Below are 13,503 nucleotides of genomic sequence, written 5' to 3'. Positions count from 1 at the left end.
TCAAGAAGTGGACACAGGTAGTGAACCACAGTCTTATCCTGGAGAAGCTCGATTCAGCCAGTACGAAGCTCTAAGGGTTTACCACAAAACAGTTTGTTGTATTACAGCCTAAACCTTTGATTATCATGGACTGCAGAAGACACAGCCAGACCAGACATGCCCCACCACTGATAATTTGAACTTTACCAGCAGCCATACTCCAATCCTGCTAAGGAAATTCAAATTTATTAGATACTGGTTCAATTGTTATGGTAGTTCTGTAATCGAGTCTCACTGAGTCAAAGGCACATTCACCCAGGATAACAGTGAACTCTTGTAGCAGATGGGGGCAGATTTGGCTTCCCGTGGGTAATCTTCACGCCTCTCAACACAAAGAACTTTACAGGATTGTTAAACCATGAAACACACATTTTGACAATGGAACGTTCAAGGGAAACCATAAGAATGAATGGTAGGCTTGTGTCTGTCCATGGGAAGAATTGTCTGATCTCCTCTACTGCTGCATGGGTCAGGCAAACGCTGAGCTGTGATGCCACCCACAGCCCTGAAGACCCTGCAGCAGTACAGACAAGTCCAGAGTCTCCTGGCCAGGGCCGGCGCTAGGGATGGGCAGTGTGGGCAGCTGCCCAGGGCCTCGTGCTCAGCTGAGAAACAGGGGGGCCCGCTTCACTGTGAAAGGCCACACTTTCACAGTTAGACCAAGTGTGGTGGCATTCCTGGGGGTGCAGAGGTGGGGAGGAAAGAGCAAACACAATGGGGCTGGTACAGCAGCTGGGCCAGAAAATTATGATGGCTCAGTGTCAGGTGCGAGGTAGCGCCTCTCTTAAGTACGGACCATTCTAGGCGCCCTTTCGGCATTTTGTTGCTAGGTGACAGAAGGCCCCTTTGTTTACAGGAGCAGCCAGACAAAGGTAAGGAGACGTGGGTGAGGGGAGGAGGGAACAACCAGATAAACTGGCTTTTGTAATCTTTGCTTCACACATAGCAAATATTGCTTTGATGTGAATGCGCATTTAAATTGTATGTAGAACTGTAGAACTAGGGAGTGTAGTGCAAAATGCCTCCTACTGCTTCAAGGCCCAGGGGAGGGGGGCCTCCCTTTCCTGGGCCTCGCAGTGCTGGAGCCAGCTGTAAGGCCTAGGTGGGGGCCCCCTTTCCTGGGCCTTGTAGCCATTACTCCCTCTTTCCTCTCTTTTCATTTATTTGGTCCTACATGAAATTGACCAAAAAAGAAAAACACTTTGCTGGAAATTTCTTTTTTGGGAAATGTTTCTATTGCAAAGTGCAGCCTTAGGATGGAGAGAAATAAAAGTTTCAAAATGTGAAAAATAACTAAATGAAGCAAGACAGGGTGGGTCACAAAGTGGCCAGATTGATTTGTTTCACACCCAAAACACATTAACGCTACTTTACAGAGTTTGCCAGTGAAGCGCTACTTTTATTTTCTCTTCTTTCTTTGATCAACATTGTTTTCCCAGGGTGGGGAAGTGCACCATTCCTGGAGGTACTGCAATACCTGGTTGATTGGAAAATAAAATGCGTACCGTGGCTCTGTGTTCACGGATGTGGTCTTTTTAAACCATACTGCTTATGATTTGTAAGGATATAAGCAATAGGCATTGAAACTGGTCCCTTTAGGGCCCTGTAGTCATGGCTTTAACTTTTCTGGCAAAAGCACTTACTGATATCTGAATAATAAGTGCAAAAGCGTTAAGGTAACCAGGTTGTTCCTTCCTACATTTCATATGTGTTACTTAATCTTGCATTCCCTATGAGTGTTTGCTTTTTACACCATGTTGTTGCTTTTTTTTAGGCAGAATATTACTCTTAATTAGTCCTAATTTTGAATTGTGTCACATCCAGGGGTTTATAGCGAGGCACAATTGGGTTGTAGTTGAAGGGCAGTGCGAGTTTCTCCCAGTGGGGCAGTACGGTGTTCGGGGGGTGGGGGTGGGGGGGGGATGTGGCACTATCGTCAGAGCTGACGAATATGGGACTGGGGAACCAGGTTCAGCCGTCATGACCAGTCTCCCAGACCACTCTCTTGAGGGAGATCATTCCTGTGCTAGACCTTAGAAGGTCCTGCTAGACTATAGAAGCCCTGGTGTCTTAGCACCAGCAGGTGGACCATAGTGGTGGCAAGTGTGGATTAACTTGAAGGCCTGTCTACCACAATCCATACTGAAGTTCACCTCCAGTCTTGTGGGCAGGCCTATGAAACCGCACACCTTAAAGCAGCAGTGACCCTGCCACTGAGGCCACAGGACCCTTGAAAAGGGCTGGCTCTAGGGCAGTGCGACCGGTACGATTGCACCGGCCGCTGACTTTGGGTGGGGGCGTCATGTATGCAAGTATATTACGTTTTTAAAAGCACTTGCTGCCTCCTTCCTGGCCTCCAGCAATTTTCGGCAACAATAAAAATGTCATAATAACTCCATTGATTAATGTTCCTCTTAGCGAGAGATGGAGTTTTGTCAAGTGGAAGTTTTACTCCTGAAAAGTAAGCGCAGAGGGTTAATGTGCTTGCTGCATAGAACATGTACCATGCAGATCACAAAGTGCACATAATGTAAATAGGTCAGTGGGTTACTGCTTTTGTCAGTAAGATCCTTTTGTTACTTGCAGTTTATAAGTCAAAAATCTTAACATAGAACAGTGAGCTATTAACTGTCATCTTAGAGCTGCATGCAAACTGCAAGGCATAAACTAGAACATTATGGTTATTTCCCCAGTCTTTGAATATCCCAAAGTTTCAAAAAGGGTTCATTTGGATAGAAATCAATTCTGGTTATTAAAGCGAACCCCCAACCATGATATTACATTCTAAATTCATAGTTTGTGTTTCTCCAGACCAATCACTATTAAATTATACTGCCTACTAGTATGATTGGCATGTGACTCCTACACCTTGTAGTCCTTTGTCTTATCTAACAATTCCAAAACAGTGTTTTACATACATATGATTGATTGCCTCTGTGTAATATGTGTGATGTAAAGTGGTCTGACACCCTACATGGGTATAGGTGGCGTTGTAGATCAAAATAAATGCATCTGAGCAAGAATGTGGTTGCGGGGGCTTGATGGGCACTGTTGAGGGAATCTGTGGTAGAGGGAGTCATTGGGGGGCACCAACAAACATTGTCGCATAGGGCTCCACCATCATTAAAGCTGGCCTCTACCACTTCCTACTGTTCCAAAACTAAATCAAAAACATTGACTTGAAAACCCCTTGAATCTGCAGCATACCTTCAAGGCAATGTATGATTTAGTAGTGGTCTCGGTGGTTCTAAGTATTTTTTTTAATTTATGTACAATCTTTATTTGTTGGCAATGATGTCTTGTATTTTTGTAATATATGTGTTGTGTTTTTACACTTAACATAATTCTGGCGAGTAAAGAGCCCACACACAAAAAAGACTGTCCTACGAGTCTTGGCATGTGCGTATAGGATACTGGTGAGATGATTTACTTTAAAACAACTTACTAAGTGTTAATGTCATACTAAGATAGCACAATAATGGCACGGAAAGATAACGGAGCCTTTTGAAATTTGCGAGTATATCCATGGTGGGAGGGTTTTTGTCTTGTTTAAGTTTATATTTTGAATGATCCCACCCCTCATTACCTCAACAGGATCTCTCCCCTTTATGAGACAGAACTGGAATTTTTATAATGCACTCATCTGGAAACAATCATGGAATCTGGAAACATGGAGTAAAAAATATCCATCTTTTTGAGACCTGCACCTAGCTTTTCCATCCAATGTGACAAATGTAATCCATTTAATACAGTCTTCAAATATATGGACTTATTTCACTTATATATTTATCTTTCTGTCCATGTTACTGATATCCACATTATATCTCTTCAGTGATGCCAAATAAGATCAATAGTCCTGTGATGTCACTTTCTGTGATGTCACTTCTTGTGATGTTACATGCAAATTAGAGGGGCCTCACATCTTCCCTCTCGCCCGGGGCCCCAGAAGTTCTAGGACCGGCCCTGCTCCTGGCACAGAATTATGGTCTGGAGTTTGAAAACCTAATTCCACCCCGGAGAGACTTTGAATGGTGAGATGTGGAATTTAGCTCAGCTATTGCTTTGGTTGAAAAACCACAACTCATAATGCAGTCTAAGAAGCACAAATACCTGGCTGCATACAATTCTTCCCCGTGAAACTCACCCATCAAAAAAAAGTCCCTAATGACTTCAACATTGGGACTTCAGGAGGAGGAGCCTAGCGCGCATCCAAGATGGTCGCGTGAGCACAGGGCTCCCCGGACCCTTTCTGCTCCTCGGAATTTATCCTGAGAATATCCTGATGTGGTTTATGGAATCTGGGAGATGAAGACCAGCTGAGCACATATCTCTTTTCAAAAATCAACTCGGACCTGGGAATCCTGAGTTGTCGTCGTCGGAACTTTTGGGACCCACCCGACGGAGGTGACCGGGGTGAAGGTGACCCGTGGGGCCGGGCTGCAATTGAACAACAGCGGCTTCAGCGCGGTACCAGTTGCCGATCCACCACTTTCGGTTTCGGTTTTGGACTTCAGGAGACCAGCTGGCGGGTGCGCTCGGGGTGGAGAGGTGCTTCCTGGGCCTCTGCACGAGGTTTTCCTCCACCTGCCACTAGAGTGCCTATAGCCTCGGACCCCCTATACAGACATTTTGAGGTCTTCTTGCTGGCGCCCTTACACCTCTTGGTTGGAGGTCCCCTTGAGTGGCCGTGTTCACATGGGGGGCAAAGGGGGTCCCGAGGGGCGCAAGACCAAGGCCTCCCTCCGCGGGGGAGCGGTCCAGAGCAACAACATGGACCGCTACACCCAGGGCAGAGGGTCCCCTGGCGCTGCTGGCCTCCCCCCGGACGCTGCAGGGGGAGGCACGAACGTCTCTACGGAACTTTCCCTGCAGGACATTATGGGCGCCATTGCTGGCATCAGGGAAACCATCGCCACGCAATACGAGGCCCTGGCCCGTAAGATCGACACCGTCGCGATTGATGTCACCCTGATCCGGGCCGACCTCTCCAAAACAAACGAGAGGGTCCAGGCCCTCGATACACGGACCTCCACCCTCGGTGCGGAGGTGTCGGATCTGCGGGCCGCGCTTGGAGACATCAGGGTGGTCAACGATCATATGGCCCGGCGGCTTGAGGACTTCGAGGGACGGGCCCGACGCAACAACATCCGCGTCATAGGTGTACCGGAGTCCTCCGACGGCCGCCCGGTTGACCTCGTGGTCGAGGAACTTATCCTGCAACAGTTGTCCCCGGCTGGCCTAAGTAAGTTCTTTGCCGTGGAGCGGGCCCATCGAGTTCCGGGCGGTCGGCCACGGCCGGGGGCCCCCCCGAGGCCTATCGTGGCCAAACTATTCCACTACAGGGACCGCGACGCTATTCTGCAGGCCTCACGGACCCACGGCCCGGTTCGTCACGAGAACTCGACCATCAATTTTTACCCGGACTTCACGCAACTGGTCCAGAAACAGCGGATGGGATTCCAAGGGGTGAAGCGTCGTCTCCGCGAGCTGGGCCTAAAGTATTCGATGCTCTACCCTGCAAAACTCCGAGTGGAACATGGGGATCGGACAGCCTTTTTTGACTCTCCTGTGGCCGCAAGTGACTGGCTGGACTCGCTGCCGGACGGAGGTGGCCGTCCCGGACCCTCTGCGGGCACCGCAGGTGACGGGTCCCCTTTAGAATGACTTTTGGTCCTTGATTTTGCCGTTTTGCACTGTTCAGTTGGGTCTTACTTCTTTTGTATATTGTGTTTCACCAGGACCTGTGAGGGGGGCGGGCGGGGACGGGTCCCTTTCCTCCTCCGGGGTCTTTTCGTAGAATGGGGTTAGTGGGGCGACAGGCACACTGCAAGTTGGGGGGGTTTTTTGGCCCGCAGGGGTGCAGGGTGGGGGGAGTTGGACTTGGGGTGGGGTTGGGGGGGAGGAGGGGTTGTTTTGTTGTGTGTTTTTTGTTTACAGGGTGAGGTATTGATTTTTGTCCACATCTGGGAACTGTGCTGCAGGCTGGGGGACCCTTGATCTATTGGAGGGGATGGGGGGGGACGGGTTGAGGCTTATGTCATGGAACGTCAATGGGTTGGGGGATCGTATCAAGCGGGGTGTAGTGCTGCAATATTTGCGTCGTTTGACTCCTGATGTGGTGTTTCTCCAGAAGACGCATCTGGTTGGCAATGTTTGTCATGCAATGAACAGGGGGGGATATCGCCTCGTAGCCCATTCTGGTTTCACAACTGGTTCCAGGGGGGTGGGCATTCTCCTGCGAACCTCCCTTCCGGTGGAGATCACTAAGATAGTCTCGGATGACAGAGGGCGCTATGTGTGTTTGATTGGGAGGTGGGAGGGGCAGCCCCTTACCCTGGTTTCAGTCTACGTCCCCCCGGGCCTCCAGAACTCCACCTTCACTGACTTGGGTCGAATGCTGCTTGACCTTCCGGACGGCCTCCTGCTCATGGGTGGGGACTTTAATTCTGTGGTTTCGGGTGAACTGGATCGTCACCCACCAAGGACCCTCCCCGCTGCCCAGGCATGGCTGGGTGGGATGTTGGAGACCTTCGGCCTGGTGGATAGCTGGAGATTAATGCATCCGACCCAATGTCAGTTCACCTTTCACTCGGGGGCGCATGGGAGTCTCTCTAGGTTAGACTACTTCCTTATGCCCGCGGCGCAGACTGGTCGGATTAGAGAGGTCAGGCACCTGGCGCGGGGTATCTCCGACCATTCTCCGCTGTGGCTTCTTTTTGACACCGGGTCGCGGTCTGCAGGGCGGATCGCTCCCATTAACCCATGGTACCTGCGAGACCCTACGACTCGCGACAGCCTGGTTAAGGCTATGGACCAATACTTCCTTGATAACGAGGGGTCGGTGTCGTCTGCAATGTCCCTGTGGGAAGCCTTTAAAACCGTGATCCGCGGACACGCCCTCTCCCAGATAGTGGTGGCTAAGAAGGTCAAGAGTGAGGCAGTGGTGAGGCTGGAGACTGACATCTCGGGGCTGGAGTCGGCCTTGGAGGCGAATGTCACTCCGGACGGGCTCCATGCCCTTAGCCTGAAACAGTTTGAATATAGGTCCCTGGTCACTGACGCGGCCAAAACTATGTATAGGGAGCAGCAGGGTCGACTGTACGACGCCGGGGACAAGGCGGGAAAGTTGATTGCGTGGCTGGACAAAAAGGAGAGAGTGAATCGTGTGGTCCCGGAGTTGCGTGCTGCGGATGGTGTGTGTGTGACTGAGCCGGATAAGATTGTGGAATGTTTCGCCGACCACCTCCGGGCTGTGTACTCCCCAGTGACTGACAGAGATGAGGACGACTCTCGCCTTCTACTGAGGGATATTGCCTTGCCCGGCCTGTCCGTTGAGGACCGTGAGCGGCTGGACGCCCCCTTGTCGGCGGATGAAATAGCGACCGCGATCCGCTTCCTTCGCTCGGGCAAGGCTATGGGTCCCAACGGTCTGCCCATTGAGCTATATAAATTGCGCCCTGATAAGCTTGCGCCCTTCCTCAGTCGCATGTTCCGTGAGTCTCTTGCGGCGGGTTCCCTTCCGGCTGACCAGCGTTTGGCCACGATAGTCGTGATCCCCAAGGAGGGCAAGCCGCGAGACCGCTGTACTTCTTACCGGCCTATTTCACTGCTAAATGCAGAGCCTAAAATCCTGGCGAAAGTCCTTGCCAATCGTTTGTTGAGCGTCGTGTGCGATCTTATTCATCCGGACCAATGCGGCTTCATCCCGCATCGCAACACCGCTCTTAACTTGCGGCGTCTTCACGGCGCCCTGGCCAGGGCGGAGCTCCTCTCCGAACCGGCCGTGCTGGTTTCTTTGGATGCCACGATGGCTTTTGACACCATCGAGTGGCCATTCCTCTGGGCTGTCTTGGCTAAATTTGGCTTTGGGGAAGGATTTATTGGCTGGGTGAAGCTTCTTTACACGGGACCCATGGCTCAGGTGGTGGTGAATGGGCGGGTCTCTCGGCCCTTTGCCCTCGGCAGGGGCACGAGGCAGGGGTGCCCGTTGTCCCCTTTGCTCTTTGCTCTCGCCCTGGAGCCACTCGCTGCTTGGCTCCGCTGGGAGCCCTCGCTTAGAGGGATCCGGTGGGCCCCGGGCTTCGAAGATCGGGTCTCGCTGTATGCGGACGATATTCTCCTGTATCTCACCTCACCGCGGCAGTCGCTCAACGTCCTCTTTGACGTTCTGACTTCCTTTGGGAACAATTCGGGTCTCACGATCAATTGGTCTAAATCCTGCGTCTATCCTATCTCTGGTGGTCCTCCTCTCCTGCCGCCTCGGCTTCCGATCCAAATATCTCTGAGCGGCTTTAAGTACCTGGGGATATACGTTTCGCTGGACCCGGTGGCTCGCTATGAGCAGAATCTCCTGCGTCCACTCCGGCGATTGCGAGAGGACACGGCCCGGTGGTGCAGGCTGCCCGTGTCCCCGCTGGGTCGGGCCGCGCTGTTCAAAATGATGTCCCTTCCCAGGTTCCTCTATGCACTCTAGAACTCCTTCGACGTTATCCCAGTGGCCTACTTTCGGGAGGTGGAGAGCCTGCAGAGGAGACTGGTGTGGGACGGGCGGGCGCGTATTGCTCTTGCTAAGCTTACTCTCCCCTGGTACGACGGGGGCATCGCGCTTCCTGACATTCGCAGGTACTATTGGGCCTCGCAGCTAGCGGCCATTAACCATGCCACGTATGCGCCTGGCTTGAATCCGGCGTATGAGATGGACAAGTTCCTGCTTCCCGGCGGGAACTATAACAGGGCACTTTACTCCCGCTCGGCTGGCCGGACCCTTACGGGTCCTACTAAGATTGCGGTGCGGACCTGGAGGGCTGCCACTGCGGCCACGGGCTGGAGTGAGCGACTAACATGTGCTACTCCTTTGTTTGCCTCCGACCGCCTGGGCAGCCTCTGGACTACGAAGGGGTTTGACCAGTGGGATACGATTGGTATCAGCAAAGTGGGAGACCTGTGGCATAAGGGCACGGTTAAGACTTTCGCGGTGCTCCAGGCCGAATACGAGCTTACGGACAGGGAGTTCTTCCGCTATGCCCAGGTTCGACACGCCCTGCTCTCGGTCTTTGGGGAGGGGACCAAGATCCCGGTTTCCTCGCCCCTCGAGGACCGCATACTTGACGGACATGTCCCTGACAGTGCTATTTCTTTAACTTATAAAAAACTGATTAATCATCGGGCTGACCTCTTTGTGCGCCTCCGGGAGGCTTGGACGGGGGACGGGGTGGAATTGGACGACGAGGACTGGCAGTCTGCACTGTCGTCCCCCAAGGAGGTCGCCATTCCAGCCCGTCTCCGGTTGGTACAGCTCAAGATTCTTCACCGGGTGTATGTGACGGGTCCTCGCTTGGTCTCGATGGGATTTTCCGACGACGGGCTCTGTAAGCGGGGTTGTGGGCTCAGCGCCACCTTTCTCCATATCCTGTGGGAGTGCCGCGAGGTGGCGGACTACTGGCGCCGGGTCCATATGGTTATGGGACAGGTCACTGGGGTTGTGCTGCTGCCGGAGGTGCGTCGCTGTGTCCTGAATGTGTGGGAGCCCAATGATTACAGCGCGGCTCAGACTCGGTGGGCGGCCCTGGGGAACATGATTGCCAAGAGAGATATAGCGCAGCTTTGGGGCGCCCAACGGCCGCCCACCGTGTCAGTATGGAAGGAGAATATGGACTGGTGTATGTTCAGGGAGAAGACTGTGTATGTGGCCCGTGGTAAGCCGGGGGCATGGGGTAGAATCTGGGGGCAATGGAATGCGTATCGCGGGGGTATCTGTACGCCCCCCCTGGTGGACACCGATATCGCCATGTCCCCCTGACCCCTGATGGTTCCTGGCACCTTTTGGAATAACTACATATGGACGTTCATCTCCCTTGACCCCCCCCCCCGTCCCCAGCCTCCCGGTACTCCTTCCTTTTGCCGGCTGCTTAATGGTCTGCACTGGAGTTCCCCGGAGGAAGCCTGACCCGCACTGTTTGCCCTTATGCCTCGCCTTTTGTTTTTCTTTTAGTTTTTGTGTCTGTTGGACTTAAGTCTCCTGTTCCTTTAGAACTATCCGGAGCCACTACGGGGCTGCGCCCCGGGACTTGACTGCAGCCATGATAAATGTATATTTCATTCTGTACCTAGCGGCCGGCCCTGGTGGTTGTAGGCCCGTGCTTGTAACCGAATTATTGTTCAATAAAAAATTTTTAAAAAAAAAAAACATTGGGACTTTAACATTGGGACCATTTAGTGGTGGATATCTCACTGTTTAACATTCCTCCCAAAAGTGTCAAAAGAGTTCCTTCAATTGGTACAGAGCTCTTTGTCAAATGTAGCTTCTGTGCTGAAAGAAAGTTTGACTGCAGAACTGCTTAAAGTGACATCTGCCGACAAACTAATCGGAAAACTATTGGCTGTTGATTGGCTCCTTCCTTCCCATGATTTGCTATAGGACTTCGATCTGATCCTGCTAAGTCTAGTTCCGTACCACACGACCACAGGATCCAGCAAAGATTTTTCACACCTTATAAGAAGTCACATTTCAACATGACGAAGAGGAGGAATCTTGAAGGAACAATCAGGCACCATGGATGATTGCTTAGTCTTGGCTTGCCCTAGAAACTCCCCTAACAAGCAGATGCTATTCCCTATCCTCTCTCTGCATAAAGGTACAATGTAGAATCTCAGGGATTTGTCCTCAATGACCTAGAATTCCATATTATTCGGCTCTGACAAAGGAAGGAAGAGTTCCCTGTTCTGAAGATTGTGCTTGGCTGGTTGCCTCACGACTCTGAAGAGGCATGGGTACCTACTCATCATCTCCTCATTGCCATCAATTTCTTCGCAATTTTGTCCCATTTATAAAATGAATTTGAAGTTATATTTCATGAAATGAAGCTGGAAAAGTTTTTACATTCAATTGAAATGTATTATTTTGTAGTAAAATACAAAAATTATACAAATGTGTCAAAACAGTAATTGTTGGGTAAAAGTCAGAACAGGTGCCAGTATAAATAGTCGAGGGCATCTTCCCCTCGAGCAATGTGCGCCACACGCAGAACAGACCCCAAGATTGTGTAAACCGGACTAATTGTACGTACAAATATTTTTTGCAATACTTAATATGCAGCTAATAATGTGCATACCATGTCTGCTGAGACCTCATGACTTTCTCAAGAGTTAGTTAGGTTGGCAACACTTACTGGCCAAAGCAGCACAGTGTTGGTTCATGGAAAATAGCTCAGGAGAATCATAAGAGTAGCTTTCATGAGGCCAAAGAACTTTATGTGCAATGGAAAACTCTCGGTCAGTGGGTGCCACACCTTACTCCTTCTGTCTGAATAAGCTTTTCCATTTCACGCCGCTTTGCAAATTTAAACTGACTGTATTTGAGGAAGGAAAGCTGAAAGTGTTGTTCAAATAACAAGGAGCGATGTAAGAGAAGAGTCGTTTTCCTGGTCTGGGTCTGTATATGCTTGGGATGTGTGCGAGTAGTAGTCATGCCGAGATTAACTATCTGGGTGGTTGGTGGAAGGAGATGCTCTGTATTGAGCTCTATAGACTATATGTGCAATTAAAGATGAGTAGGGGGATGCAAAGGTGAGGAGCATCGTACAGAAAACTCGAAACTTGGGTCAGAAGATCTCCATCTTCTATTTTTTTTTAAAAACAAACAAAAGTTTTGACCCTTCGCAGCAGGGCTGATGTGCCAAAAAACTTTGTTTTCATTGAAACTTGTTTGAATACTGATGGCTGAGAAGGACTTTAAAAAAGAAGTTGTATGCAGGTTATTCTTCACAAAGTAGATCGTATTTGTGAGGCAGCACGCTTCGCATCGAACCATCAGTCTTCAGTTCGTTTGGTCAATCACCTGCCAACATCTAAACTTTCACAAGTGTTATGCTGATTCCCCCAATCCTATTCCCCTTCTCCTTGGAGATTACCGAATAGGAGTCTTGTTTTTATGTTCACAGTGTCAGCCCCTGCGTAACCACATTGCCCCTCTGTGTTTGCCCGACATCTAGGATAATGTCCTACTCCTGAGACAAGAGGCCAGTAGGCCCTTCACATTGCCTAGTAGAGACATGAGTAGGGCAGACTCCCCCCCCCCCCCCCCCCGCCTAGCTCTAAAAGCACAGCAAATACTCCCAACCAGTATGTATGAAGCAGCGGCCGGTCCAAGCCAGGTGTATACAATCTGCAATTATTTCTTTGCACATTCGTTACATCTACAGCTTACTTCTACTTCACAACCAAATGTTTTCAGCATGGCAGGTGTGTAGTAGAAATTGTGCAAGTTTAAATTCTGTAGGATCCTGAATCTATTAGTGTAGCACATCTGTTTAGTTTGTATGTAGTAGCGCTGGCATTACACATTCCTATGTTGAGCATTCTCGCTGCGATTCCAAGGTATGTATCAAATACACACCCGTCACACTGCGATTACTCAAGCACTCCCGACTCTGCTTCCCCAAAACAGCCTAATATTGCACCAACATTTCCGTTGCAACGCCCATTAGAGAATCACTATTGGAGGTAAGTCAAGGGAACATACTCCATATCAATTTGTTTTTATAACGAACATAAATGATTATTAAAACATATTTAAAATCTTTTACAAAAGTATATCAACAATCCAACATTTAGTGTATTATTCTGTCCTTAAGCGATCAATATCCCAAAAATTAAAAGCACATCAGAATGAGTCTTTTTAGATCACCAACAGCCAACATGAGTTTTGTAGTGTGTACTCTACTGCTTCTTCAGGGCTATAATTTGAATTTTTTTCAAAACTTAAGCCAGAGATCTCAAGTAAATATTCTCAAAGCACTCATATCTAGATTTCTTTTTGAGGACTGGACATCGTTGCTTTCGCATCGAGCATCCTCTTAAAATGTTGAGCATACTAATTTATATTTCCATAACTCTAGATGTTTCTGTTTACATTTATTAGAGATTCTCATTGGCTATCAAGAATTCGCCTCACAAAGCCAAGTAAAACACGCAGATCTCAATATGTTAGCAGTCCTCTAACACTCCTTATCTGCAAATCTATATAGTGTTTCTATTCCCATGTATTTCAGATTATCAATGCATAATGGGAAGTGACTCTACAAAGCCATATGGCACACTCCGATCCTGATACACTATCAACACATCAGTTTGTTCCAAATGAAGCCAAACGCGAGAATGTGCCACATATCGCTGCTTAAGTTTGGCCCTACATTGGGGGTTTCTGATGTGTGCAGTATCCGCCATGTGGCGACCATATGTATTGACATGCAGAATGCCACAGCCGGCTACGCTGCAAGACACCCGCAGCACACCCATTCTGAAATTCAACGTATAGTTGGGAGATCAACTACTTGGGCTAGCATTTCTAATAAGCTGTGCAAGTCTATTTAGACCAGAGGGCTCTAATAGATATATTGCATAAGCCTTGAACTCTGTATTGGGAAGACTGAAACATAGGAGGATATCTAGTGGTGTTATATTTCT

General features: G+C 49.5%; 1 protein-coding gene across 2 annotated transcripts in view; it reads right to left on the bottom strand.

The window, feature by feature from the left end:
* LOC146868458 (uncharacterized) overlaps nucleotides 1-13,503 on the bottom strand; it is a 443,450-nt gene that overhangs the window by 190,788 nt on the left and 239,159 nt on the right. The window lies entirely within an intron of this gene.

This window comes from Triturus cristatus, chromosome 1_2 (assembly GCF_964204655.1).
Source record: "Triturus cristatus chromosome 1_2, aTriCri1.1, whole genome shotgun sequence".
Classification (NCBI taxonomy): Eukaryota; Metazoa; Chordata; class Amphibia; order Caudata; family Salamandridae; genus Triturus; species Triturus cristatus.
The sequence above is the reverse complement of the archived record's forward strand: the minus strand, read 5'-3'. Positions and strand labels throughout refer to the sequence as shown.